Consider the following 14663-nt stretch of genomic DNA (forward strand, 5'->3'; position numbering starts at 1 on the left):
GTCTTGGCAAACCAGCAACATTGGTTACATAAGACCTGTATGGGTGTAAATCCCTCGCAGCAGCACAACTCCACACACCCAGTCAGGACGTCCACTTTCACGTAAGGCCTGTTTCACACATCATTTTTTTCAAATCAGTCAAAATCCGCCAAAAAGTGAAAATGACGGATCCGCAAAAAATGTGTAAAAATGGATGCCAGCTGATGGTACGGATCCGTTTTTTGACGGATCCGCTATACGGATTTTTGTATGGATCCGTCAAAAAGCGGACCCGTTTCATCCGCTTGCATCCGTTTTTTCCATCCGTTGGATCCGTTTTCTGGCGGATCCGTTTTTCCACACCTCCAAAATGGGATGCTCCCAAATATGATTGGCTCTTGGAAAATGCTCCCAAATGTGATTGGATACTGGAAACTAGGGAAAACTATATCTAGGGTGTTGTAATACAAAATCTTTGAACGGTTTTAGAACTAGTGGCAGCGATGGAAGGAGTTATTGCGAGTACTGACAGCTTCTGTGTGGAATTTGATCTTCACTGCAATCAGTTGGCAATTATTGCTCTCCAGAGGGAGAAAAGAAGACTGCGAATCCAGCGTCTGAGTAGACGACGGCAGTGGATTCATCCGATAAATGCACAGAGATTTACCTTTGGCGTGTTTTCTACACTATACCTGGAATTTAGGGATAACCCGGACAAGTTCTTTAACTATGTGCGCATGAGGCAGGACTTGTTCGAGATATTGGTGGAGCGTGTTGGAGCACAAATCCGGAGAAGGGACACCTACATGCGCTTTTCTATTTCACCGGCGGAGCGTTTGACGGTGACCCTTTAGTAAGTTATTTTTTAAAAGGTTTCAGATTCTGCAGACTTTTATTGTTATGTTATGGCTTGTAGTTTGTATTAATTTTACTTTTTTCCCTTTTTTTACAAATTTCCTGGCAACTGGAGAATCATTCACCTCCCTCCATTACCAGTTCCGCCTTGGTATTTCAACTATATCTGGAATTGTACAACAGACCTGCCGGGCATTGTGGGATTGTCTACAGGAGGAATACATCCCACAGCCAATACAGGAAAGGTGGCTGGAGATTGCCGACAACTTTCAACAAATCTGCCAGTTTCCAAATCGCGTTGGTGCTGTAGATGGGAAGCATATCAGGGTTGTGAAACCCATCGGATCTGGATCAGAATTTTACAACTACAAGAAATTCTTCTCCATTGCAGATGCCAACTGCAAATTTATTGCCGTGGACATTGGTGCGTATGGGCGTTCAAACGATTCTCGGGTCTTCAAGATGTCCGCAATGGGCGTCGTTTGTATGGAGACAATTTTGACTTCCCACCTCCAAGACCACTCCCTGGAACAATAGGCCCACCAATGCCATTTGTGTGCGTTGGAGACGACGCATTTCAGCTGTCCAAACACCTTCTCAAGCCATATGGTAGTCGTGGATTGACACACCGCAAAAAAAATTAACTATCGATTGACCAGAGCGCGAAGAGTGGTGGAGTGTGCTTTTGGGATTTTAACTGCCAAATGGAGAGTGCTGTTAACGGCCATAAAAATGAAAACAGAGACTGTGGATGAGGTGAAGGCATGTGTCATCCTGCACAATTTTGTACTTTCAAAGGAACCTGTTTCCATGGAAGAAAATCTTTCTGAAACCACCTTGTGGGATTATCAGCAGTCAACTGTTCGGAGTACTGGGTCAGTGGCAAGAATGAGGGACACATTTGCATATTATTTTCTGACACCAGAGGGAAATCTTGACTGACAAGATGACATGGTATAATTTTTTTTTTATACCAATTGTGGGTAATAAGTGTGTTTTTTTTTACCTTGTACACCACCGGTGTACTTTTGAAATGTTACCAAGTGTTGTGGGTTTTTTTACCTTGTACACCACCGGTGTACTTTTGAAATGTTACAAGTGTTGTGTTTTTTTTTACCTTGTACACCACAGGTGTACTTTTGAAATGTTACAAGTGTTGTGTTTTTTTTTACCTTGTACACCACAGGTGTACTTTTGAAATGTTACCAAGTGTTGTGTTTTTTTTTTATCTTGTACACGACCGGTGTACTTTGAACCATTACCAAGAAATAAAGAACAAAAAAGAAACTACACAATAAAGTTCTTTTAAAAAAAACCTTGTTTATTTCTGAAATTTTTCAGTTATATATTTGAAAACTTTTTTTATGGTTTTTGTTAGAAAAAAAACAACAATTTTTATTAAATCACAAATGCTGATACTGTTGGGTAGAGATACTATCGGAGGCGTTAACAGGGTTGACCACATCAAGGGGGGGTGGAGGACTGGGAAGGGAGTTGGTGAGGATCAGAAGTGGAAGGGGGGTTGAAAACATGAGGTTGGGACGGGAGTGGATGGACAGACGAGGTTTATGGGAACATTGAAGGTGTGTGTGGGGGTGGGTATGGTGAGGGCTTTGGGGTATAATGCAATGGGGAAGGAAGGTACTGGGAAGAATGGAATGGGGAACTAGAGAAAGGAGAGGGAGTGGTAGGAGGAGGGATGGTTGTATGATGGATGGTGGTGGAAGGATGGACGGTAGAAGGATGGACGGTGGAAGGATAGACGGGGTAAGGATGGACAGAGGGAGGTTTGACAGAGGGAGGATGGGATGCTTCTGAGAGTATCTCCACTAGAGCATTGTGACAGGCTTGCATCACACGCATCTGCTGGTGAGTACTTAAACCTTCCATTTGCTGAACAACTGATTGAAAAAAAATATGTCTCTGCGTCTGGTTTGACTCTGAATTCATCCGTTCCATGTATCTTCTGAGTTCCATGATACTTTGATTGATCATGGTCAACCCATAAGATAACTGTTGTCCATAAGTGTGGAAACCCTGCTGGACGGATGAGTTCAGACTCAAACAGTCAGACAAGGTCATCCTTTCCTGACCTCTCAGACGCTGCCGGCCAGAACCAAAAGTTGGTCGAGATGCTGCGGCAGTGTCAGAGGGGTGGGGTAAAGGGTACTGTCAGTCGTCACCAGCAGCTTCATGTGATGAAGTCTGCCCTGCTGCTCCAGTGCTGGTGGAGGGGATAAAGGGACGAGACAAGAGGGAAGGTAGAGAGGGGTCGGATACCTCGATGTGGTCACCGGGGGCGGTCTCACAAGGGATCCCTCCAGAGGGAGGCAACTCAGATGCAGGCTCCCGAGTGCTGCAGACGGTGCTAAAAAAGAGAAAAAAAAATTATTAATTTATTGATATTTAATTTAACTTTGCTGAAAAAAAAGGTGGTTAAACATGTAAACATTTGTACTACAGAAATGGTGTGTGGAATATTTACCTTCTGCTCACCATCGTCGACCGGAGGAACGCCAGGGCTCTGTAATTTTTATACTGGGTGCTCCTGCGTCCTCCCGATCCACTCGGGGCCTGCATCTCCTTGTTGAAGTCCCTCTTGAAGCGATCCCTGAGCGACCGCCACCGTGTTATTACCCTGTCACCTGTGAAGGAAAAAAACAAAGTGGTTAGTATTCAACACTTCACATGCTGGAATATAAGTTACTGAAATGGGAATACTTATGCACAAAATCCCTGGCCCTTGCATCGAGCTCCTCCCAGTTTTCAACAACCTCCAAACACACCTCATCCCAGAGCCGTCGGGTGGTTGGTTGGTCAGCGTGGTATCGGTTTGCCATGTTCCACAGCGGCTCCCGTGGTTGCACTGCCTGGATGAGGTAATCCACATCTATTATCAGAGCCTCTTCCAATGCTCTCTGTGGAGCACGCTGTGAAACCTGTGAAGAAAAAAAATAAAAACAAAAAATAATTATTACATTCAATTCAAACACATGAGGTTCATTAATCAATCACCCAAATAAAGGGTTACTTACCGTTCGCCGACCACCAGAGGCAGCACCTCGACGACGCTGGGATGTCCTGGGAGTCGCTCTAGTGCGGGCACCAGATTGTGAGGACTGTAAAAAAAAAAAAAATTGGGTTGGATGGATGCGTAGTTATTGTGTGTGCTGTGATTAATGTTTGTGTTGGGTGTATTATTTATGTATGTATGTGAGTTTTTGTATGTGCTAAACTTCCACTCTGCGCCCCCCTCCTTGTATTTCTCCACCCTGCATGTCTCCTCCTGGAAGCTCCTCAGCTTCAGCTTCCTGTGAAAACATAATACATGCATATAGGTTAAAAAAAATTAAAAAGTTAAAATACGCGTAAAAAAAATTAAGATTTAAAGAAAAAAAACATTATTTACCTCAGTTCGTTGATGATGTGAGGGGGAGCTTTCAGAAGAAGACATTCCTGCGGCCTGGCTTGTGGGTCTACTCTGCTGCGGCCTGGCGGGTCCTTCCTGAAAGGATCTGCAAGTATAAAGACACTTGCTAAGCTACTATACAAAGGATATTAAAAGCTTTCAGGCCTTTATACTTACTGAGAACAAGGTTGTATGGGGATTCGGCTGCGGCCTGGCAGTTCTGTTGCAGCCTGGCGGGTTCTTCCTCAAAGCATCTGCAAGGAAAGAGAATTTTAATAACATTAAAAAAAATGTGATGGTGTGATATGTTATGTGGATGTCATTTTTTGTATATTCCTATTTTTCTATTTCAGTTATTTTCATAGTGTTTTTCTTGTTACATTGTAAAGGTACTGTCACACTTAGGGATGTACCAGCGATCCCGACCAGCGATATGATGTGGTCAGGATCGCTGGTACATCGCTAAGTGGTCGCTAGTGAGCTGCCACACAGGTAGATCTCACCAGCGACATCGCTGGGGACGGGGGTCGCTACTTACCTGTCACACCAGGCGATCCTGCGTCCTCCCGCCCGGCTCCACGCATCGCTCATTGTCACTGCAGGAAGCGCCGCAGGAAGCTGACGATGAGAAACAATCCTGAACGTTCTCGCGCGATCAGCGATAACCAGCGGGGGAGCGGGTCGTAGGTAAGTATCAGACACAGCGATATCGCTATAACGTCACAAGTTATAGCGATATTGCTAGCGATATCGCTTAGTGTGACAGGCCCTTAAGTCTACAGCCTCACTGTATCTGTCTCTTGATGACCCCCTGTAGTGCATTAATCCCTAAGGCCCTTTGTTCTCCTCTGGGAGGCCTGGAAACCGCCCCAGCTTGTCTGACTTTCCCTGGACAAGGAAGGGGGTCAGGGGAGAACAGGAGCTGGGCAAGTCAGTTCCGGAGTGGACAGGATCGTGAAAAGACTGCATTTCAGAGAGAAGGACCCATTTTATCCTCTGGTGCTAGAGTTTTGGAATCTCATTTCCCTGGACATTTTATGCGGTTACTGGACTGCATTCTTATTCTGGACTATCTTATCCTTTGTGTGGTGGACTGAATATGGACCTTTTCGTATTTTTGCCTGAATAAAGGTCTTGGAATTGTTCACTCTTCGCTTGCTCTGTTGATTGTGTGATACCAGAGAAGGACCCCGTGACAAAAACCTTCATTGCTATTAATGTGTTTAAATTCCCTGAAAATCTCTCACTCAGAGTGTAACCACACTGTGATTGCAGGTGTGTAATTCCTGAGTATACCCACACTTTGTGTTTGCATGTGTGTTAATTCCCTGAAAAACTCTCACTGAGAGTGTAACCACACTGTGATTGCAGGTGTGTATAATTACTGAGTATACCCACTTTGTGTTTGCATGTGTGTTAATTCCCTGAAAAACTCTCACTGAGAGTGTAACCACACTGACTGCAGGTGTGTAATTCCTGAGTATACCCACACTTAGTGTTTGCATTTGTGTGAATTCCATGAAAATCTCTCACCGAGAGTATACCCAAGTGTTTGCATGTGTGTAATTCCCTGAAACTCTCACCGAGACTATACCCAAGTGTTTGCATGTGTGTAATTCCCTGAAACTCTCAACGAGAGTATACCCAAGTGTTTACCTGGTTTTAAAATGATACTACAGAGAGTTTTTAAAAACAGTTTTTATTTTTAAAAAATTTTAGTTTATTTTTTTTTTACACAAGTAGGAGCTACTCTGCTCTTTATTTTAAATGCCACAATAAATTAAAATTAAAAAAACAGTGATATACAAGAGAAACACCACATACAATACACAACACAATCACAGCACAATTGCAAATATTATAATAACATTCAGTACACATGCAACAGAAAAGCAAAGTATGAAAAAAAACCATAATAAAAATACACACACACATGCAACACTGGGAGGCCACAAACATACATGCAAACACACACTCATAAACACACAGACAAGCCACACAAACACAGGCAGACAAGCCACAAACACACACAGACATGCCCCACACAAATAGTTTAGCACAATTGCAAATATTGAAATAAAATTACAGTACTATGACAATAAAATTCATACACATGCAACAGAAAAACAATTAAAGTATGAAAAAAAAGCATAATAAAAATACACACACCCACACACAAACATGCAACACTGGGAGGCCACGAACATACATGCAGGAAGGCAGACCACACACACAAACACGCAGGCAACACACACAGGCAGACAAGCCACAGACACACACAGACATGCCCCACACAAATAGTTTTAATACTCACACAATTGCAGGCTTTGGTGGCTTGGTAGCAGGCCTCTCCATCCTGGCTTGGTGTTGGGCAGGTGCTGGCAGGCCTCTTGCTCCAGGGGTCTTGAAGCTGGGGTATGGCAGGCTGGCAGACTCTCTCTCTTCTCAGCTGGGGGTCTTTCTGCTGGGCAGGTGCTGGCTGGCTGGCTCTGTCTTCAGTCTGGCTGGTGCCGGATGTGTGGGCCCAATGATTAATTAGCCCACCTTTATATAGCTTTGGGACTGTCTGGAAAAGTATCTTTTTTTCTGAGCATGCTCAGTGCAATTTAGCGGATTCCACCGGCGGATTCCGCAAAATAGCGGATCCCCGTGGATCCTCCGCCCATAGGCGCCCATTCTACCACATGGCGGACAACGGCAGATCCGCCGTTGTCTGCCATTTTGACGGCGCCAAAAAACGTTGCATGCTCCGTCCACCTCAGACAGAATCCACCTGGAATCTTGCGGATCCGCCGAATAGCGGACGTAACGGACGACCATCTGCCAAAATCCGCCACTAATGTATCTCAATGGGAAAAAATGACGGATCCACTACAAGAAAAGCGGATCCGCCATTTTCAAATTTTGGCGGATTTTGACTGATGGTGAAAAACTGATGTGTGAAACAGGCCTAAGGTGTCGGAGTGCCACAGACGAGGGCCTCAACCACAGCTACTGACTCGCACCATGTTACACTAGCAAACTGTGGCTGTTAGATGGGAGCCTTGCAAACTACCTCCTATATGCCAGCATCTATAACACTTGATTAGCCAGACTGATGTGACGTCACATTTGCGCTACCCTGCCATGAAGTTTTTGTTCCAGGCGGGCTAATCAAAGGAAGAGCAGAGGCTGTCGTCAGGTGGTTTGCAGTACTTCAGTCCAACAGCCACAGATTACCAGTGACCACTGGGTCAGCTCCTGCAAATCGATTCACACTCTCAAATCTACATGTTTTATGGTCATCCATTTAGAAACCAATTGCACAGTGATTCAGATTGCCCTGCTATCCCTTAACCCCTTAAGCCCCAAGGGTGGTTTGCACGTTCATGACCGGGCCAATTTTTACAATTCTGACCACTGTCCCTTTATGAGGTTATAACTCTGAAACGCTTTCATGGATCCCGGTGATTCTGACATTGTTTTCTCGTGACTTATTGTACTTCATGTTAGTGGTAAAATTTCATTCCTATAACTTGCGTTTATTTGTGAAAAAAATGGAAATTTGGCGAAAATTTTGAAAATTTTGCAATTTTCCAAATTTGAATTTTTATGCCCTTAAATTACAGAGATACGGCACACAAAAAAACTTAATAAATAACATTTCCCACATGTTTACTTTACATCACCACAATTTTGGAACCAAAATTTTTTTTTGTTAGGAAGTTATAAGGGTTAAAAATTGACCAGCGATTTCTCATTTTTGCAACACCATTTTATTTTTATGGACCACATCACATTTGAAGCCACTTTGAGGGGTCTATATGATAGAAAATACCCAAAAGTGATACCATTCTAAAAACTGCACCCCTTAAGGTGCTCAAAACCACATTCAAGAAGTTTATTAAACCTTCAGGTGCTTCACAGGAATTTTTTTGAATATTTAAAAAAAAATGAACATTTAACTTTTTTTCACAAAAAAATACTTCAGGTTCATTTTTTTTTATTTTACCAAGGGTAACAGGAGAAATTGGACTGCAAAAGTTATTGTGCAATTTGTCCTGAGTACATTGATACCTGATATGTGGGGGGGGAACCACTGTTTCGGCACATGGCAGAAGTCAGAAGGGAAGGAGCGCCGTTTGACTTTTTCAATGCAAAATTGGCTGGAATTCAGATCGGACGCCATGTTGCGTTTGGAGAGCCCCTGATGTACCTAAACAGTGGAAACCCCCCACAAGTGACCCCATTTTGGAAACTAGACCCCCCCAAGGAACTTATCTAGATAGTGATCACAACTTTGAACCCACAAGGGCTTCACAGAAGTTTATAACGTACAGCGGTACAATTAAAAAATCATATTTTTTCCACAAAAATGATCTTTTCACCCCCAATTTTTATTTTTTCAAGGGTAAAAGGACCCTAAAAGTTATTGTGCAATGTGTCCTGAGTACGCTGATACCACATATGTGGGTGTAAATGACTATTTGGGCGCATGGCAGAGCTCGGAAGGGAAGCAGCGCCATTTGACGTTTTTGGCTGGAATTGAGATCGGACACCATGTCGTGATTGGAAAGCCCCTGATGTACCAAAACAGTAGAAACCCCCCACAAATGACACCATTTTGGAAACTAGACCCCCCCAAGGAACTTATCTAGATGGGTGGTGAGCACTTTGAACCCCCCAGTGCTTCACAGAAGTTTATAACGCCCGGGCGTGAAAATAAAAAAATCGTATTTTTTCCACAAACATGATCTTTTAGTCACCAATTTTTTTATTTTTCCAAGGGTACAAGGAGAAATTGGACCCCAAAAGTTGTCCCATTTGCCCTGAGCACACTGATACCTCATATGTGGGAGAAAACTACTGTATGGGCACACGTCGGGGCTTGGAAGGGAAGTAGTGATGTTTTGGAATGCAGACTTTGATGGAATGGTCTGCAGGTGTCATGTTGCCTTTGGAGAGCCCCTAATGTACCTAAACAGTGGAAACCCCCACAAATGACCCCATTTTGGAAACTAGACCCCCTAAGGAACTTATCTAGATGTGTGGTGAGCACTTTGAACTCCCAAGGGCTTCACAGAAGTTTTTAATGCCCAGGCATGAAAATAAAAAAATCGTATTTTTTCCACAAACATGATCATTTAGTCTCCAATTTTTTTATTTTCTCAAGGGTAACAGGAGAAATTGGACCCCAAAAGTTGTTGTCCAATTTGTCCTGAGTACCGTGATACCTCATATGTGGGAGAAAACTACTGTATGGGCACACGTCGGGGCTCGGAAGGGAAGTAGTGACGTTTTGGAATGCAGACTTTGATGGATTGGTCTGCGGGTGTCATGTGCATTTGGAGAGCCCCTGATGTACCTAAGCTATTGAAACTCCCCACAAGTGACCCCATTTTGGAAACTAGACCCCCCACGGAACTTATCTAGATGTGTGGTGAGCACTTTGAACCCCCAAGTGCTTCACAGAAGTTTATAACGCATGGGCGTGAAAATAAAAAATCATTTTTTTCCACAAAAATGATACTTTTGCCCCCAATTTTTTATTTTCCTAAGGGTAACAGGAGAAATTGGACCCCAAAAGTTGTTTTGCAATTTGTCCTGAGTATGCTGATACCCTATATGTGGGGGTAAAACACTGTTTGGGCGCATGGCAGAGTTGGCTGGAATTGAGATCAGATGCTATGTTGCATTTGGAGAGCCCCTGATGTGCCCAAACAGTGGAAACCCCCCAATTCTAACTCCAACCCTAACCCCAACACACCCCTAACCCTAATCTCAGCCCTAACCCTAATCTCAGCCCTAACCCTAACCCTAGCCCTGGCCCTAACCCTATTGGGAAAATGGAAATAAATACATTTTTTTAATTTTATTATTTTTCCCTAACTAAGGGGGTGATAATGTGGGGTTTGATTTACTATTTATGGCGGGTTTTTATGTTTGGCAGCTGTCACACGCTAAAAGACGCTTTTTATTGTAAAAATAATTTTTGCATCACCACATATTGAGAGCTATAATTTTTCCGTATTTTAACCCACCGAGTCATGTGAGGTCTTATTCTTTGCGGGACGAGTTGATGTTTTTATTGATACCATTTTCGGGCACGTGACTTTTTTTAACGCTTTTTATTCCGATTTTTGGGACGCAGAATGAACAAAAACTAGCGTTTCATGAATTTCTTTTGGGGGGGTGCGTTTACACCGTTCCATGTGCGGCAAAATTGATAAAGCGGTTTTATTCTTCGGGTCAGTACGGTTACTGCGATACCTCATTTAGGTCTTTTTTTATGTTTTGGCGGTTTTATGCAATGAAAACTATTTTATATAAAAAATAATTATTTTTGCATCGCTTTATTCTGCGAGCTATAACTTTTTTATTTTTTTGTGGATGACGCTGTATGGTGGCTCGTTTTTTGAGGGACAAGCTGACGTTTTCAGCGGTACCATGGATATTTATATTTGATTGCGCGTTATTGCAGTTTTTGTTCGGTGGTATGATAATAAATCTTTATTTTTTGCTTCGTTTTTTATTTTTATTTTTTAAGGGGTTCACTTAAGGGGTTAACTAATGGGACAGTTTTATAGGGCGGGTTGTTACGGACACGGCGATACCAAATATGTGTACTTTTATTGGGTTTTTTTTGTTTTTTTTTTCAAAAAATGAATTTATTGGGGAATATTTTTTTTTACTAATTTATTTGGCGATTTTTTTTAAATTATTTTTACACTTTTTTTTTTTTTTTAACTTTATTACATTGTCCCATTTGGGACATCACTGTCCTGTGACAGATCGCTGATCTGTCACATCACAGATCACTGTGACAGATCAGCGATCTGTCACAGGCATAGACGCAGACTTCCTCATGCCTGCGCTGTGCAGGCACTAAGGAAGCCAGCTCCCTACAGGCCCCCGAAGGTCCCCGTCGCCATCTTGGATCCGGGGGCCTGTAGGGAAAGAGCTCCCCGCAGCAGCGCTGCACATTGCGCTGCTGTGGGGGGCTCAGGGAAGCACGGAGGGAGCCCCCTCCCTGCCGATGCTTCCCTTTAACCCCCGGTACACCGCGATCGTGTTTGATCGCGGTGTGCAAGGGGTTAACGTGTCGGTGGAGGTCCATGACCGCTCCTGACACATTGTGTCGGGTGTCAGCTGTGATAATCAGCTGACACCTGGCCGCGATCAGCGGCGATAATCAGCTGACACCCGGCCGTGATCAGCGGCGCTCACCACGTGGGCGCCGCTGATCGCTATGACGTACTATCCCGTCCCTGGGAATTAAGTCCCAGGGCACATGGACGGGATAGTACGTCATATGGCAGAAAGGGGTTAATGTCTTAATTTTTCAATATTCCTCATTGAAGCTTATGAACTGACAATTGGTTGTTCCCATTCCCCCTGTCACAAGGGCGGGTCGCTACATTGTCTGATATTATCAGAACTAACTGAACAGTGACAAATAGTGTAGAAACACAAACCCTATTGTCAATTTATTTACACATTTCTATGAAAAATAACAGAGGAACAATCCAAAGCAAAACTGTAGGATATCTCATGATGGATACAATTATTTATTAACCCTTCTCTGCCATCTGACGTACTATACCGTCCATGTGACCCGGCAAAATTTTACTATGGACGGTATAGTACACCGCGATCGACAGCGCACACGGGGTGTGCGTGGCCGATCGCCGTCGGGTGTCAGCTGATTCTCACAGCTGACACCCGGCTCTAGGTGCCTGGAGCGGTCACAGACTCCTCCCGGCACTTTAACACCTGAGATGCTGCGATTGAACACAATCACAGCATTCCAGGAGCAGCCAGAGGGTTGACAGCCCCTCTGCCTTTGGATTGGAAACCCCGCGTCGTGACGCAGGGTCCCGATTGCGGCCATGGTAACCCGATGTCGTCATGATGACATACAGGTTACCAGAGCTAAGGAACTTCCTGTCATGCGCAGTGCATGATCAGGAAGTCTCTCATTGTCAGAGCAGTTAGTGCAGCACTGACAGCTTCTATAGCATGCAGATGCTGCTTCAGGGAAGAAGCGTTAAAGTAAGCACTGTTCCCCAGCACCGGGTGCTGATCATGGCTCTCATCATTCTCCCCTGCTCTGCTGGCGATTGGCGCGAGCAGTGGAGAATGATGAGAGTTACATTTAAGTAATAAAAGAGACAGCAGGCGGCGGCTGATGGGACTATTACTCCCATCAGCCTACCCCTGTAGGCTGGTAAGGGGCCATGGATATTGACCCCCCCAGCCTAAAAATAGCAGCCCACAGCTGCCCAGAAAAGGGTTATCTATTAGTTGTGCCAATTCTGGTGCTTTGCCCGGCTTTTCCCACTTGCCCTGTAGTGGTGGCAAGTGGGGTTCATATTTGTGGGGTTGATGTCACCTTTGTATTGTCCATTGACATCAAGCCCACCACCAGCTTAGCAGCTGTGAGTTTTGTCTGGCTGGTTATCAAAAATAGGGGGGAACCCAGTCCTTTATTTATTTTTTTACTTACCATATTTACAGTGCAGGAGCAGCAGATGAATACTCCCATCCGCTGCTCCTGTTTTCACTGTTATTAGCAGCAGCAGGGGTAATAGTCCCATCAGTCGCCATCTGCTGTCTCTTAAATGTAACTCTCATCATTTTCCCCTGCTTGCGCCGATCGCCGGCAGAGCAGGCAAGAATGATGAGAGCCATGTTCAGCACCCGGGGCCAGGGAACAGCGCTTACAGTAACGCTTCTTCCCCGGCGCCGTTGCATTTCACATGGATGTCATCCATGTGTGTTATGCATATGCACTTGTGCTGGATGTTTTGTGGCCCGTGCTGACATTAAGAAACGGACATGTCAGTGTGTTTTGCCCATAGACACACGGTCCGAGCTCTGCCATGCTGCCATGCGCCCAAGCAGTGGTTTACACCCATATATGGGGTATAAGCACACTCATGATAAATGTACAACTTTTGGGATCCAATTTCTCCTCTACCCTTGGTAAAAATAAAAAAAATTGGATCTGAAGTAATTTTTTTGTGAAAAAAAGTTAAATGTTTAGTTTTTTTTTAAAAAGCATTCCAAAAATTCCTGTGAAGCACCTGAAGGGTTAATAAACTTCTTGAATGTGGTTTTTAGAATGGTGTCACTTTTGGGTAATTTCTATCATATAGACCCTGTAAAGTGGCTTCAAATGTGATGTGGTCCCTAAAAAAAAAAATGGTGTAAAAATGAGAAATCGCTGGTCAACTTTTAACCCTTATTACTTCCTAACAAAAAAAAAATTTGGATTCCAAAATTGTGCTGATGTAAAGTAAACATGTGGGAAATGTTACGTATTAAGTTTTTTGTGTGCCATATCTCTGATTTAAGGGCATAAAAATTCAAAGTTGGAAAATTGCGAAATTTTCACCAAATTGCCATTATTTTCACAAAAAAACATAAGTTATATCAATGAAATTTTACCACTAACATGAAGTACAATATGTCACGAGAAAACAATGTCAGAATCACCGGGATCCATGGAAGCGTTCCAGAGTTTTTACCTCATAAAGGGACAGTGGTCAGAATTGTATAAATTGGCCTGGTCATTAATATGCAAACCATCCTTGGGAGTAAAGGGGTTAAAACTGACAAGGCAGGATTGGGAACAGATCCTCTTGTAAGTTATGGTAGGTTCAGGAGACAAACGAAAAATAGAAATTATCCTTTGGGCACAGGCAGACAGACGACAATCACATCAGAGTGCATGGACTGGCCGGCAGCTCTCCTGGCCCGAGCCTGACAGCTGCATAGAAATACATGCTGTCACGCCTGGGTCAGGAGAGCCACCGGCTAGTTTGAGCATTGCAATGTGATCGTCGTCCATGTTGGCTCTCACAGAGATAGCAAAAACCTAATAACAGATATCCCTTTAGAAATACATGCAGTCGCACCCTCCAGTCCCGAGTGCGGGCAGCAGTGCTGGGTATTGGCGCGAGTTTCTCGCATCACACTCGCAAGCGTGACCCCAGCCTAAGAATGATTCACACTGGCGCTAGCAGTGGAAATGTAAGTTCACACAGAGGTGTTGGTGCATTGTGGGATTTTTTGTGCTGTTTTGTGTATGGGGCTTTATTCTGCTTAATTGAAAAGTTTTATCAAGTTGCTTCTTATTCCAGATGGAAGAAACGGCATCATGTGTACTATAGGTGTATTTGCGCCAACTGAATAGGAAGCTTATTGAAAGAAAGTTGTAATCATTTATTTCATGTGGAGCAGAATCCACTCCAAAATCCACATAAAAAAACCTCCATGTGCGTGTACTCTAAGGGCTCACACTCATCTGCATTTACAAAATCGTTCTGATGCTAGTCCCGAAAAGTGGGACGAGTGTCGTGCGAGTACAATGCGATTTTTCTCACCTAGAATCCGTATGACATGTCTATGCAATGCATTTTTAACATCAGCTTTAACA

The sequence above is a fragment of the Dendrobates tinctorius genome, unplaced genomic scaffold (genome assembly GCF_039654945.1).
Source record: "Dendrobates tinctorius isolate UK_male_01 unplaced genomic scaffold, ASM3965494v1 ptg000035l, whole genome shotgun sequence".
NCBI lineage: Eukaryota > Metazoa > Chordata > Amphibia > Anura > Dendrobatidae > Dendrobates > Dendrobates tinctorius.